General features: G+C 33.9%; 1 pseudogene; it reads right to left on the bottom strand.

Moving 5' to 3' along the window:
- Positions 1-8,305: 8,305 nt before the first annotated feature.
- On the bottom strand, positions 8,306-8,406 carry LOC119825793 (annotated as a pseudogene).
- Positions 8,407-11,550: the final 3,144 nt, after the last annotated feature.

Genomic DNA, 11,550 nt, shown 5'->3' with positions numbered 1-11,550 from the left:
TTTGAATTGTAAGTTGCATAATAAATAATTTGTAAAAGTTGTATTGTTTCATTCATTTAAGGAAGTATGCTCTTGATATTTATAAATAAAAGTTCTTAGTATATATAAATATGTGTGTGTGTGTATAATTGGTTTTATGAATAGAACCTTTAATATAACATGAAAGAATAGTTTTAATATTTAAAAAAGGTTATAAAATTTCTATTAAATTTGTAATTCTTTTTTCTTTTACAATATTTTATCTATGGTGCATTTCATTGGTTCTATGAGTTATATATCACTTATAGAAATGTGTAGTCCCACCTCATGTTTCCTTCTATAGCTTGTTTAAAATTTGAAACAGCCCAACATAGAATGACTTGCATATCTCTAAAATTTATTCTATTCTATAATCTGGTGTGTATAAATTATATACATTTTATGTCTTTTATCTGTTTTATTATTTAAATTACCTATATATCTTATCTATCTTATCATAACCAAATCTTTTAAATTTTAGTCTAAGAGAATTTTATGGGGACAATCTCTTCCTTTTTTTCACCTTCTTTCTTTCTTACTTTCCAGCATTTTGTATGCTTTTACTTTTAAAAATACAGTTTCTCTTTCATAAAAGAAAGGGTTTAAGGAAAGTTTTGAAGGGAAAAAAATGAGCTGTGTTTATGATAAATACCTGTAATGTCAGTACATGGGAGACTGAATCAGGAGTATAACATATTTGGTGTCAGTTTTGAGCACACAGTGAATGACTCTGAGGAAAGCCAGGTCATATAGGCAGACTCTGTATTTATAAAAATCTAAAAAGAAGAGGAGATGGAAGGGTACACTTTTTACCTTCAACTGTGCACCATCATCATTCTTCCAACAATAAAAAACATTAGTCAGACTCAAGCTAAAGGTACTTGTTTTAGCCACCCAGTTAAAAGATAGAAAATGTATTCTTATGAGGGTAGAGGGTATACTATTCTATATTTTGTTCATGATTAATTTAAAATTGTTTATATATATCCAGCAATAAGAAACATTAGTCAGACACACTAAAAATATACCAGATACTTGTTTAAACCACCCAGTTGCATACTGAAAGTGTTTCTATCTCTCCTCTCTGTCTGTCTGTCTGTTTATCTATGTTAAGTATATGTATGTGTACACAGACACACACACACATATACAAATATACTTAAATTATCACATATTGGTGAGGTTCTTCATTCTGCGTTGATAGAATAGAAAGAGATATTAGGAATGTCCTTCACTAATATGGCTAGCATTTATATGGCCCTTATGCAGAAAAGGAGAGAAACTTCAAATTTTAGAGACATTGGAGCAAGAACTTGACAGTGTGCTTCTGAGATTGACAATCTCTAAATTCATCAGTATTCAAAATATGATTTCCAAACCCAAGAAAGAACTCAGTTTGTATCTAAGTTTAATCTATTGACCTTTCTGTAATACTAAACTTTGTCTCTGTCATGTGGAGTTAGTATTTTATTTGAATTTGTGTACCAACAGGAGTAACAACATAACAAAGAATTTGAAGCCAGAATTATCTGACTTTAAGTCTTCAAAGTGTGATAGATAGCTCTGTGATCATGAGAAAACCACTTGCTTGTTCTTACATACACATATCATTTTGTTATTTTTATTATTGTTTTATAAAGAAAGAAAGAATACACTTAGGGTTCTGTGTATAAGGAGGTGAGGAGGGCTGAAAGGATTTAGGGGAGAAAAAAGCATGGATCAGATTATATTGCATAACAGACATTTTTCAATAAAACCTGAAAAGACTATGAAGTAAATGTTTTATTATATTGATTCATGAAAAGAAAATATAGACTCACAAATAATTAAAATTTTGAATTAAAATCAATCCATGTATTGAATTTTCATGATATTTTTAAGAATAATGTTATGATTCAACAATACTTGTTGCAAATATTAATTCACAGAAGAAGTTAAAGGTCTTAGAAAGCTTTTATAGGAAATAGGCACATGGTTAAGACATATAACCTATAACAGGTTTGTTGATTGTGCTGAGGTAAAATATATAACATAAAAAGCATGAAAGTTATATGAGGAGAGAAAGTAATATTAGGAGAAACAGGAGATATATCTGCTTTCTAGGCATATTGTCACATTAACCATTAATTCAGTAGCTTTATAAAACAGCAACATTACCTTATAATTATGCAGTTAAAATCCTGAAATTGTCTCCACTGCACTGTAATAACTATGGGAACAAAGTTACATTCATTCTTCACCAGGAGTTATAGAGGTAGAGAGTGTCTCTTTGCTGACACTTTACAAACTTTTACAAGCTCTGTACATCCCCTGGAGATTGGCTTATGGCTCACTTCCAGGCTTTCTTGCCTTCCTCTTACATTTCAAAGCCTCTTATGAAAATATTGAGCCTTCTCATTAATCCAAGATAGTTTACTCAACCCATCCACAATAACCTTCCCATCTGATATAGATATTCAGGGATAGAAAATAGAGGAGATATAGTTGATATCTTTTTAACCATATCCCCTTCTTCAATCTCTTTCAAATTCATGACTCCTTGTCCATAAATTGCTGTTACATACACAACAGTTTGCATGTGTATTTTCATAATACCACTCATTCAGTCTTTATCATGATTCTTGTATGTAAATATCTTTTTGTTATCTGAGATTCAAGTGAGTTAAACACTTAATCTTCTCACCACACATAAACACAATAGTTTGGTAGTGTTTTTAAAATAAGAGTTTATATCGTACTTAGGTCATAAATGGGCTGGTATGCTGTAAATAAGTCATTAAGTCAAAACAGTTGATTGCTTTTTCTTCAAAAAATGGGTTGATGGCTTTTTTATTCATACCCATCAATAAGGAATTTACTATCTGCAAGTTGTAGTGGGCGTGGTCGGTCAGCAATTGGAAATAACCAAACTAGCCTTATATAAAATGTTTAGCTTTAATAAAAGAGGAAAATAAGAGAAACTTACAGAGCTCCAGCTGAAACTTACAGAGTTCCAGCGAAGAGCAGGGAACCAAGAGAGCAAACAACCAAAACATGGGTCTTTTAAAGGTATTTTGTGCCCCGGAGGGGTCATGCCCCTCAGACAAGGGATTGGTCAGCTTCCCCAACAGCATGCATATCAAACACTTGCCATCTATAACCATGTACACTAAAATGCAGACCAGGACAGAGTGCAAAAAAATAAAGTAAAATAAATGACCTGATAATTATATGACTATAACACGCACAAAGTGAAATATTCAGCTTCTTAATATGAGAATGAATGTAAAACTGAAAAAGTAAAAATTAAGAACTCACATAATCTCTTTTTGTCTGGTGTAGTGATAGTTTGCATGTGTTTTAACAAATAAAGTTTGTCTGAAGATCAGAGTGCAGAGCTAAGCCTCTAGGGGACAGGCGTTGGTAGCTCACACCTTTAATCCCAATATTTTGGTATCCCACACCTTAAACTCCAGCACTTGGGAGGTAGAGACAAGACTGATATGGCTTGATGGAGAGAGAAATATAAATTGGGAAGAGACAGGAGCGCAGTGCAGTCTGAGGTTAGGTAGAAGTGGATTCAGTCTGAGGCAACAGTATGAAGCAGCAGTCTGAGGGCAGGATAGGCTCCTTCGTCTGAGCCTAGGTAGTGGCTGGCTGCTCTGCTTCTCTGATCCTCCAGCTTTCAGCCCTTGATAGACTGAATCCTGGTTTTTATTATTAAGAAAGATTAGAATCTGTGCTATAGTCTAGAAATGTAGAGATTCTGTTAAAGAATTTCATATGAATTTTTAATCACAATTCTCCTTTTTGATTCCAAATATGCAAATTCTGTTTAACTTTGCCATCTGTTCTCAGAACGATTAAGCATAAGTTAATTGTGTGTGATTATTTTTAGGATTATTGAATGCCAAGATATCATAAGTGCTGTCCAGAAAAGTACTCCACATTCTTCAAAACTTTTAAAAACAGCTATTATTAGAAAGTAAAATAATATCGTAGCTTTTATGACTTCAACACTTTAAACAATTGTGAAAAGAAATTTTTATAGAATTTTTACAATTTCTTGGTACCCTCAATAAGATTGCTTCAATAGCTTCTCTTAGATTTCTTGTCTTCTCTCAGATTTGGCACATTTTGAAAAATAAACATAGCTCCTCAAATACTAAATCTCACCTCCACTAAAAATGGTTAATAAAAAGAAAAATAATGTATTAAATTAGCAAATATAAATTATTCAAGGTTACAGGATATTATTGAAGGTTGTGTAAAACAGAGTAATATTAAGTATTTCAAGGACCAAGTAAGGAGCTGGAGAGCTAGCTCTGCAGTTGAAACCCCTTTATTTTATGGCGAGGTCTCAGGAACTGTTCCTCGGACCTCCATGGTGGTTCATGACTCTCCATAACACCAAATTCTAGGAAATCCGGTGCCCTCTACTGATCCCAGCAGGAACCAGACATGCAGATAACCTACATACATGCATGCATAAGTACCTAAAGAACACTCATAGCCACAAAATAAAACAATCAAAAATAAACAAATACATTTTCTTTGAGAAAATTAAAAGGACAAAAGACAGACCATATAATCAAATAAAATTATTATGCATCTGACGTGTAGTCATTCTTAGTGGCTCAACATCACAAACAGATCTATTTCTAGGAATTATAAATTATATAGCTTAGAAGAAGACCATACAAGAGAAGTAACCTAAAATAAAATAAAGATAAATGATACATAGATAATTTTAATATTTCAAAGTGAAATATGAAGTTTGGTTGCTCTGGGATTGTTTGATAGTTTACATAGTTTAGGGAATATCCTAAAACAGTAATATTTCAGGTCTTTATGTAATAGCAAAAAACATTGGCAAGGATTTCTTAGGGGCTGGCAGCTGTGGGTGCTCTATAGTATCTTCTGCAATTTATGTGTATGCTCCAAACCCTTATTATTGGGGTTTGTTTTTCCTCTCACAAAATTCCCTAACCTTTACATCAGGTCATGCCTCCTTAATATTCTTTCAGTAACTATTATTTTATTACCTTTTATTGAACATATAATGCTTTAATTTTATTAATTATAAGTTTTAGCTAATTTTAGTTATAATTTACAATATATCCAATTTTCTGAAATTTATAATTATAGAAAAATAAATCTTCAGAAATTTTTGAATAAATTGTCTTTTCAGCCCAACAGAATCTGTATTTTCTTTTTCTTAGTTCCTATCTAGTTATTTCCTCAGTTGGGACATGAATTTTTTATATTTTAGACTGTCATAATTCTTTTAACTACTTCAACATAAAATGTCTTCTTTGATTCCTGAAGTTGAGCGTAAAAGAAACAGTGAATTGCATGTGCATTTATAAAAAGTAGAAAGAATTCCAATGACTTGCCTTAACAGCCACTTGGCTTCTAAAAGAGTATGTCCATCTAGTTTTGACCTCTTGTGTTTTGAAAATTAGTGTAATTGCTTTCTTATCTATTAGGCTATAATTGGTGGAAATGTCATTGGCAGGTAAAAAGAGAAAGGAGTAGGAATACATGGCTTTGAATAAAATATTGTTCTTTTGAGAAAAAATGCTTTTGCAAAAAATTATATGTCACATGGTTTTGGTTATAGAATTTTTGATCTTATTAAGTGTATATCAATTGTATTGTTTTTTCTTTTCTGATGAAGTTTATTTTATTTGTTATTATTAAAATGTTTAAATTTTTTATTGTGTGTAGGGGAGTTGCACATGTCATGGAGATAACATTCAGGTTGGAAGACAGCATGAGCAAGTCATTCTCATATGGGTTGTAGGATCAAATTCACATCATTGGGCTTGACGATAATGCCTTAACCAGCTGAGGAATTTTATCTGCCCTTTAAAATTGTATTTCAAAATATCTTTGTTGGTCAAATGTACCATATTGCTATTTAAAGGAAATGAACTTTTAAATTGTTCATTGTAGGAGGAATGTTGCCCTTAATGTCTGGGCTGCTGGGGTTATACATAGGAAGTGGTCTCTTCTGCCCATATGTTGTAGACTATATCCCACTTTCTCTTCCATCATGTTCAATATGTTCAGATTGATATTGAGATCTTTAATCCATTTGGACTTGAGTTTTGTGCATGGTGATAGATATGGATCTATTTTCATTCTTCTACAGGTTGACAACCAGTTCTGCCAGCACCATTTGTTGAAGATGCTTTCTTTCTTCCATTGTATACTTTTATCTCCTTTGTCAAAAATCAGATGTTCATAGGTTTGTGTGTTAATATCCGGGTCTTCTATTCGATTCCATTGGTCAACTTCTCTGTTTTTATGCGAGTACCAAGCTGTTTTCATTACTGTAACTCTGTAATAGATTTTGAAGTCAGGGATGGTAATGCCTCCAGAAGTTCCTTTATTGTATAAGATAGTTTTGGCTATCCTGGGTTTTTTGTTTTTCCAAATAAAGTTGATTATTGTTCTCTCAAGTTCTGTGAAGAATTTTGTTGTGATTTTAATGGGGATTGCATTGAACTTACAGATTGCCTTTGGTAGAATTGCCATTTTTACTATGTTGATCCTACCCATCCAAGAGCATGGGAGGTCTTTCCATTTTCTGGTGTCCTCTTCAATTTCTTTCTTCAATGCCTTAAAGTTCCTGTCAAATAGATCTTTCACTTCCTTGGCTAGAGTTACCCCAAGATACCTTATGCTACTTGTGGCTATCGTAAAAGGTGAAGTTTCTCTGAATTCCCTCTCTGCTTCTCTATCCTATGGATATAGGAGGGCTACTGATTTTTTTGAGTTGATCTTGTAGCCTGCCACTTCACTGAAGGTATTTATCAGCTGTAGGAGTTCTTTGGTAGAGGTTTGGGGGTCACTAATGTACACTATCATATAATCTGCAAATAATGAAAGTTTGGCTTCTTTCATTACGATTCGAATCCCCTTGATCTCCTGATGTTGTCTTATTGCTATTGCTAGAACTTCAAGAACTATGTTGAAGAGATATGGTGAGAGTGGACAGCCTTGTCTTGTTCCTGAATTTAGTGGAATGGTTTTGAGTTTCTCTCCATTTAATTTGATATTAGCTGTTGGCTTGCTATGTATTGCTTTCATTATATTTAGGTATGATCCTTGTATCCCTAAACTCTCCAAAACCTTTATCATAAAGGGGCATTGAATTTTGTCCAATGCTTTTTCGGCATCTAATGGAATGATCATATGTTTTTTTCCTTCAGTTTATTTATATGATGGATTACATTGATAGATTTGCGTATGTTGAACCAGCCCTGCATCTCTGGGAAGAAGCCTACTTGATTGTAATGGATAATTTTTTAATATGTTCTTGGATTCTGTTTACCAGAATTTTATTGAGAAGTTTTGCATTGGCATATTTTCTTCATATGGTTGCTTTGTCATATGGTTTAAAATCCTTGGCCGGGCGGTAGTGGCGTACGCCTTTAATCCCAGCTCTCAGGAGGCAGAGGCAGGCGGATCTCTGAGTTCGAGGCCAGCCTGGTCTACAAGAGCTAGCTCCAGGACAGGCTCTAGAAACTACAGGGAAACCCTGTCTCAAACCCCCCCCCCCAAAAAAAAATCCTCTACACATACATATGGCTGAATAGCTTTGTGTTCTTGTGGGACTCCCAACAGCAGGAGCAAGGACTGTCTGACTCTTTTGCCTCCTCATGGAAACCATTTCCTCTTACTGCGTCACTCTATCCAGCCATGATATGATGGTACATTCCTGGCATTATTGTCATATATTGTGCTATGTTTGGTTGAAATCCCTGAGAGGTCTACTCTTTTCTGAGGGGAGCTGCAGGGGCTGGTGGATCTTGGGTAGAGGTGAGATGGGGAAGACTAGGGATAAGTGGGGGAGGGTAAACTTAGTTATGTTATAATATATGAAAGAATTTAATTTTTTTAAATAAAACTCCATAACTTTCATATTGAACATTGTTGTGGGTATTCTGTAATATCTTCTGGTGCAATTAATATGTATTTTTCATGGCAACTGTGCTATTAGTTAATGAATATTTACTTTTTCTTTGTAATAATGTCCAATCTGAGATTATAAACTGTTTCTAAAACTGAATGATGTGATTTGATGTAATAGCTAAAGCACCTTAATAACTCTTAAAATAACACGTCACTTAATTATTTATATCCTACCTGAAAATGTGACATCAGCTGTACAGATTTTCATAAATGGAAGATGATTAAAGGGGTTTATTTCTACAAATTGAATATGTTCATATTTTTAAAAAATTAAGCAGTATTTGTACATATTGACATATTAAAAACTATAATTATAAAAGAATTAAATTCTACTTAATTGCTTTGTGAATTTGAGTGTCATTCTTGGGCATGCTAATCTTCTCTGTATCATTCCAATTTTAGTGTGTGTGCTGCCAAAGTGAGCATAGGTTAGAAGTCTTACGTTGATGCCTTTTATACTGTGTAACATGGCATTACATCAAATGACTTTAGAAAAAATATTATAGCTGTAGCGTGAGGTCATTGTCATGGCAGTATATCATAGATTTCAAATAAGTAAAACTTATATGAGACATCATATAGAAGAGAAGAGCTTACCAGTAGATATGTAATTTCTGCTAAATAGGTATCATTAATTTCTACTGTTCTCTTACACATTTTTATTTCTAAAAATGTAGAGAACGGTTTATAAGTACCATACTAAATCATTTCTTGTTTTGCCTAAAAGTTTTATTAAATTGAAGTTGGAATTTTACTGGAAATAATAAAATCTACAAATCAAAGTTATGAATATCAAATAGTTTTACAACTGAGCAAAGAGAGCAAATATGGTTTAAATGAAAAGGGGTTTAAATGAATTTAGCAAGTACAAACACTGAGGGAGAAGACACTAAACCTATTTTAAGGAGAGAATACATGTTTTCTTAAAGCATTCTCTCTCTTTCTTTTTCCTTTCTTTCCTATAGTATTTTAGACACATGGAAGACTCAGAATAAAATGCAATTAGATATTTGTCTGAGCTGGAGCAAGGTTCAAGACTAAGTGAGATTAAAAGTTGACTAGCAACTATCACAAGAAGAACCTAGCTATTATCTTAACTGAATATCCCAGAACTTTATCAAACTCACAATTCATTTCCACAGGGATATATTTAGTAGTGTCTCTTTGTGAAGTGATACTGCCCATATAAGTTTATAAAGCTTGTGTCCTCGTGGCTATTATGTTGTCACAAGTTTATGGTTATACTACAGTGCTTTGATTGATGATATCCTTTATTTTAATAGAGGCTCATTATTTGTACATTAAAGTTGTAACTTATTCCATCATATAGGGGCATCCAATCATCATGGAGACTAGAGAGTTCAGGCTGATGCTACTGTCCTTTATGGCAACTTAGTTCAAGCACGGAAACTTATTAAGTGCATAATCTGATACTTTTGAGTTTGCTGGAGAAAATTCACATTCTGATTTTTTTAAAATAAAATCCCTTAGATGCTATTTCCTAACTTATGTAATCTTCGAGATTGACTCTTCATAATATTAACAAATTCCTCAGCTTTCATTTTCATTTTGACTTTATATGGTTTTACCATAAAAATATATTCTCTAGTATAAAACTGAGCTCTAGCCCAGGTTTTTGTCACTGAGTAGAACTATGCAGAGTCAGACTGAGAGCTTTGATATTCGATCTAAAAGAGTAGGACTGCTTCCCAGGAGTTGAGGCACCATGAGTTTTCTAAGGTCAAAATCAAGAATTGTAAGATCTTAGGTTGTGAAATTCTGGACACATCCAGTCTACTGTAGGTTTATGTAAATTACATTAAAATGTATTTTAATATTTTGTTGCAGTAGTCAACATTAAAAAATAAAAAGATTCATTCTAATGTGGTTATTTTGCTGAGTAATATTAGTGGTACATTTTTGATAAGATAATATTGTTTAACAAATACTATTTTGAGATTTAGGCCAAAATTGTTTATATTTTCAATTTTCTTTCTGTGCAAATAACATTTAAGATTGTTACAGGAAGCCCATAAAAGATGACCATTCAGCCACAGTTTATAACCAACTGAAAAATCTTTATTCCAGAAGGCTGGGACAACACTATACACTTAGGACTTACGTATAGCCCTGTGTGTCAAGATCACAGGATTCTGAAAGGTAAAAGCTTTATCCTGGCATTTCACTCAGCAACTACATGGGGCCTTCAGAGAATCAAGCAGTGTAACAGAAACTAAGATAAGAGTTAACCGGAGGGGTTCTGCACAAGATGGCACTTTAATAGAAGCTAAGATAACCTAGCTCAGACATCTTGACCTTAGGTCCTACAATAGAATAGAATGATTTTCTGCGGGGTTCTTTATCAAGGAGATCGAATTCTGGTTAAAATTGAATGGACTGAGCAAGAATGCATGATAGAGAAACCTCTGAACTGTGTTGCCCAGTCACATTCTCCACAGGTTCTATATTCATGAGTCAAATTTTAGACTTCTTCTAAGGGGACATCATTCGTAGTAAGGAATTACTAAGTACCTTACTGCGTTTATTTTCTGATGTGGTTGACAATGCAGTTGAGGATGCAAGGTTACACCTGTAGACTCACTAGCATAAAAGTAATAGTCCACTGATGCTGACAGTCATGGGTACCAGACAAGCAGAAACTGATACCAATCATCAGATCTATATCTCCTTTCTTTCCATTTCTTTGAGTTTTTTTCTGTCCATGGAAAAGATTTATCCAATTATCCATAGGTTCACATGGAAACAGCAAATTTCCCTAAGGCCATGCAAAGTTTCCCCTTTTACATAAAAAGGAGGTATAGTGGCCTTCAATTCTGTAGGACTTCCTCAAAGAGGGAGTCGATCTATATCTCCAGCCTAGATATAGAATTCTCTAAATGTCCTAGATCTAAGTCCATCTGAGAACTGTGTTCATTAATCTTTGGATTCCGAACAGTCAAGGCTGAGCTATTTCTGTACGTACTAAGTTTGGGACCAGAACTGTGTCCCATTTCACCTTCCTTAACATTGAGTCAAAGTCAATATGAACTTTCTCCCTCTTGTCCATATAGTCATATACTTGAGAGATAATTTGTCTGAGTATACATAAAGTGGAGGTGTGATTTACCAGTAAGTTGAAAGAGGCTCATTTAGTCAAACCATTACTACCATCATACCAGGTAGTTTGAGGACATGATGGAGGCACCTTGTTCTTGCCAGAGAATGTGCAAAATTATAAGCAATTGTACTCCATAGAAAAAGAAGACCATTTTCTAGCCAATCTTCTCCATGCCCTGGTTTACTGATTCCCATCCCTTTCCTAGACCCATGCCATGGTGCCTCTGCAAAAGACAAAAGAAAGCAGACAGTTTTCTATCATTGGCTTATCTTAATTCCATTGTTCAGGTTTGATTGGAGATTAGATATCCTATAATAGTAAACTCTAATTAGTGTTAGGTTGGGAATGTAGGTTCCAGTCCCTCGTATCTATCCCTGCCCCCATTCCTGGTCTGGACTTCAAATCCCAGCAGGCCAGGTCCTGACCCCTCCGTGTACCTCAGGGTACTTAAG

The sequence above is a fragment of the Arvicola amphibius genome, chromosome 10 (genome assembly GCF_903992535.2).
Source record: "Arvicola amphibius chromosome 10, mArvAmp1.2, whole genome shotgun sequence".
In the NCBI taxonomy this organism is placed as follows: Eukaryota; Metazoa; Chordata; class Mammalia; order Rodentia; family Cricetidae; genus Arvicola; species Arvicola amphibius.
Note: the sequence above shows the minus strand (reverse complement) of the source record. Positions and strands in the feature narration are given on the sequence as shown.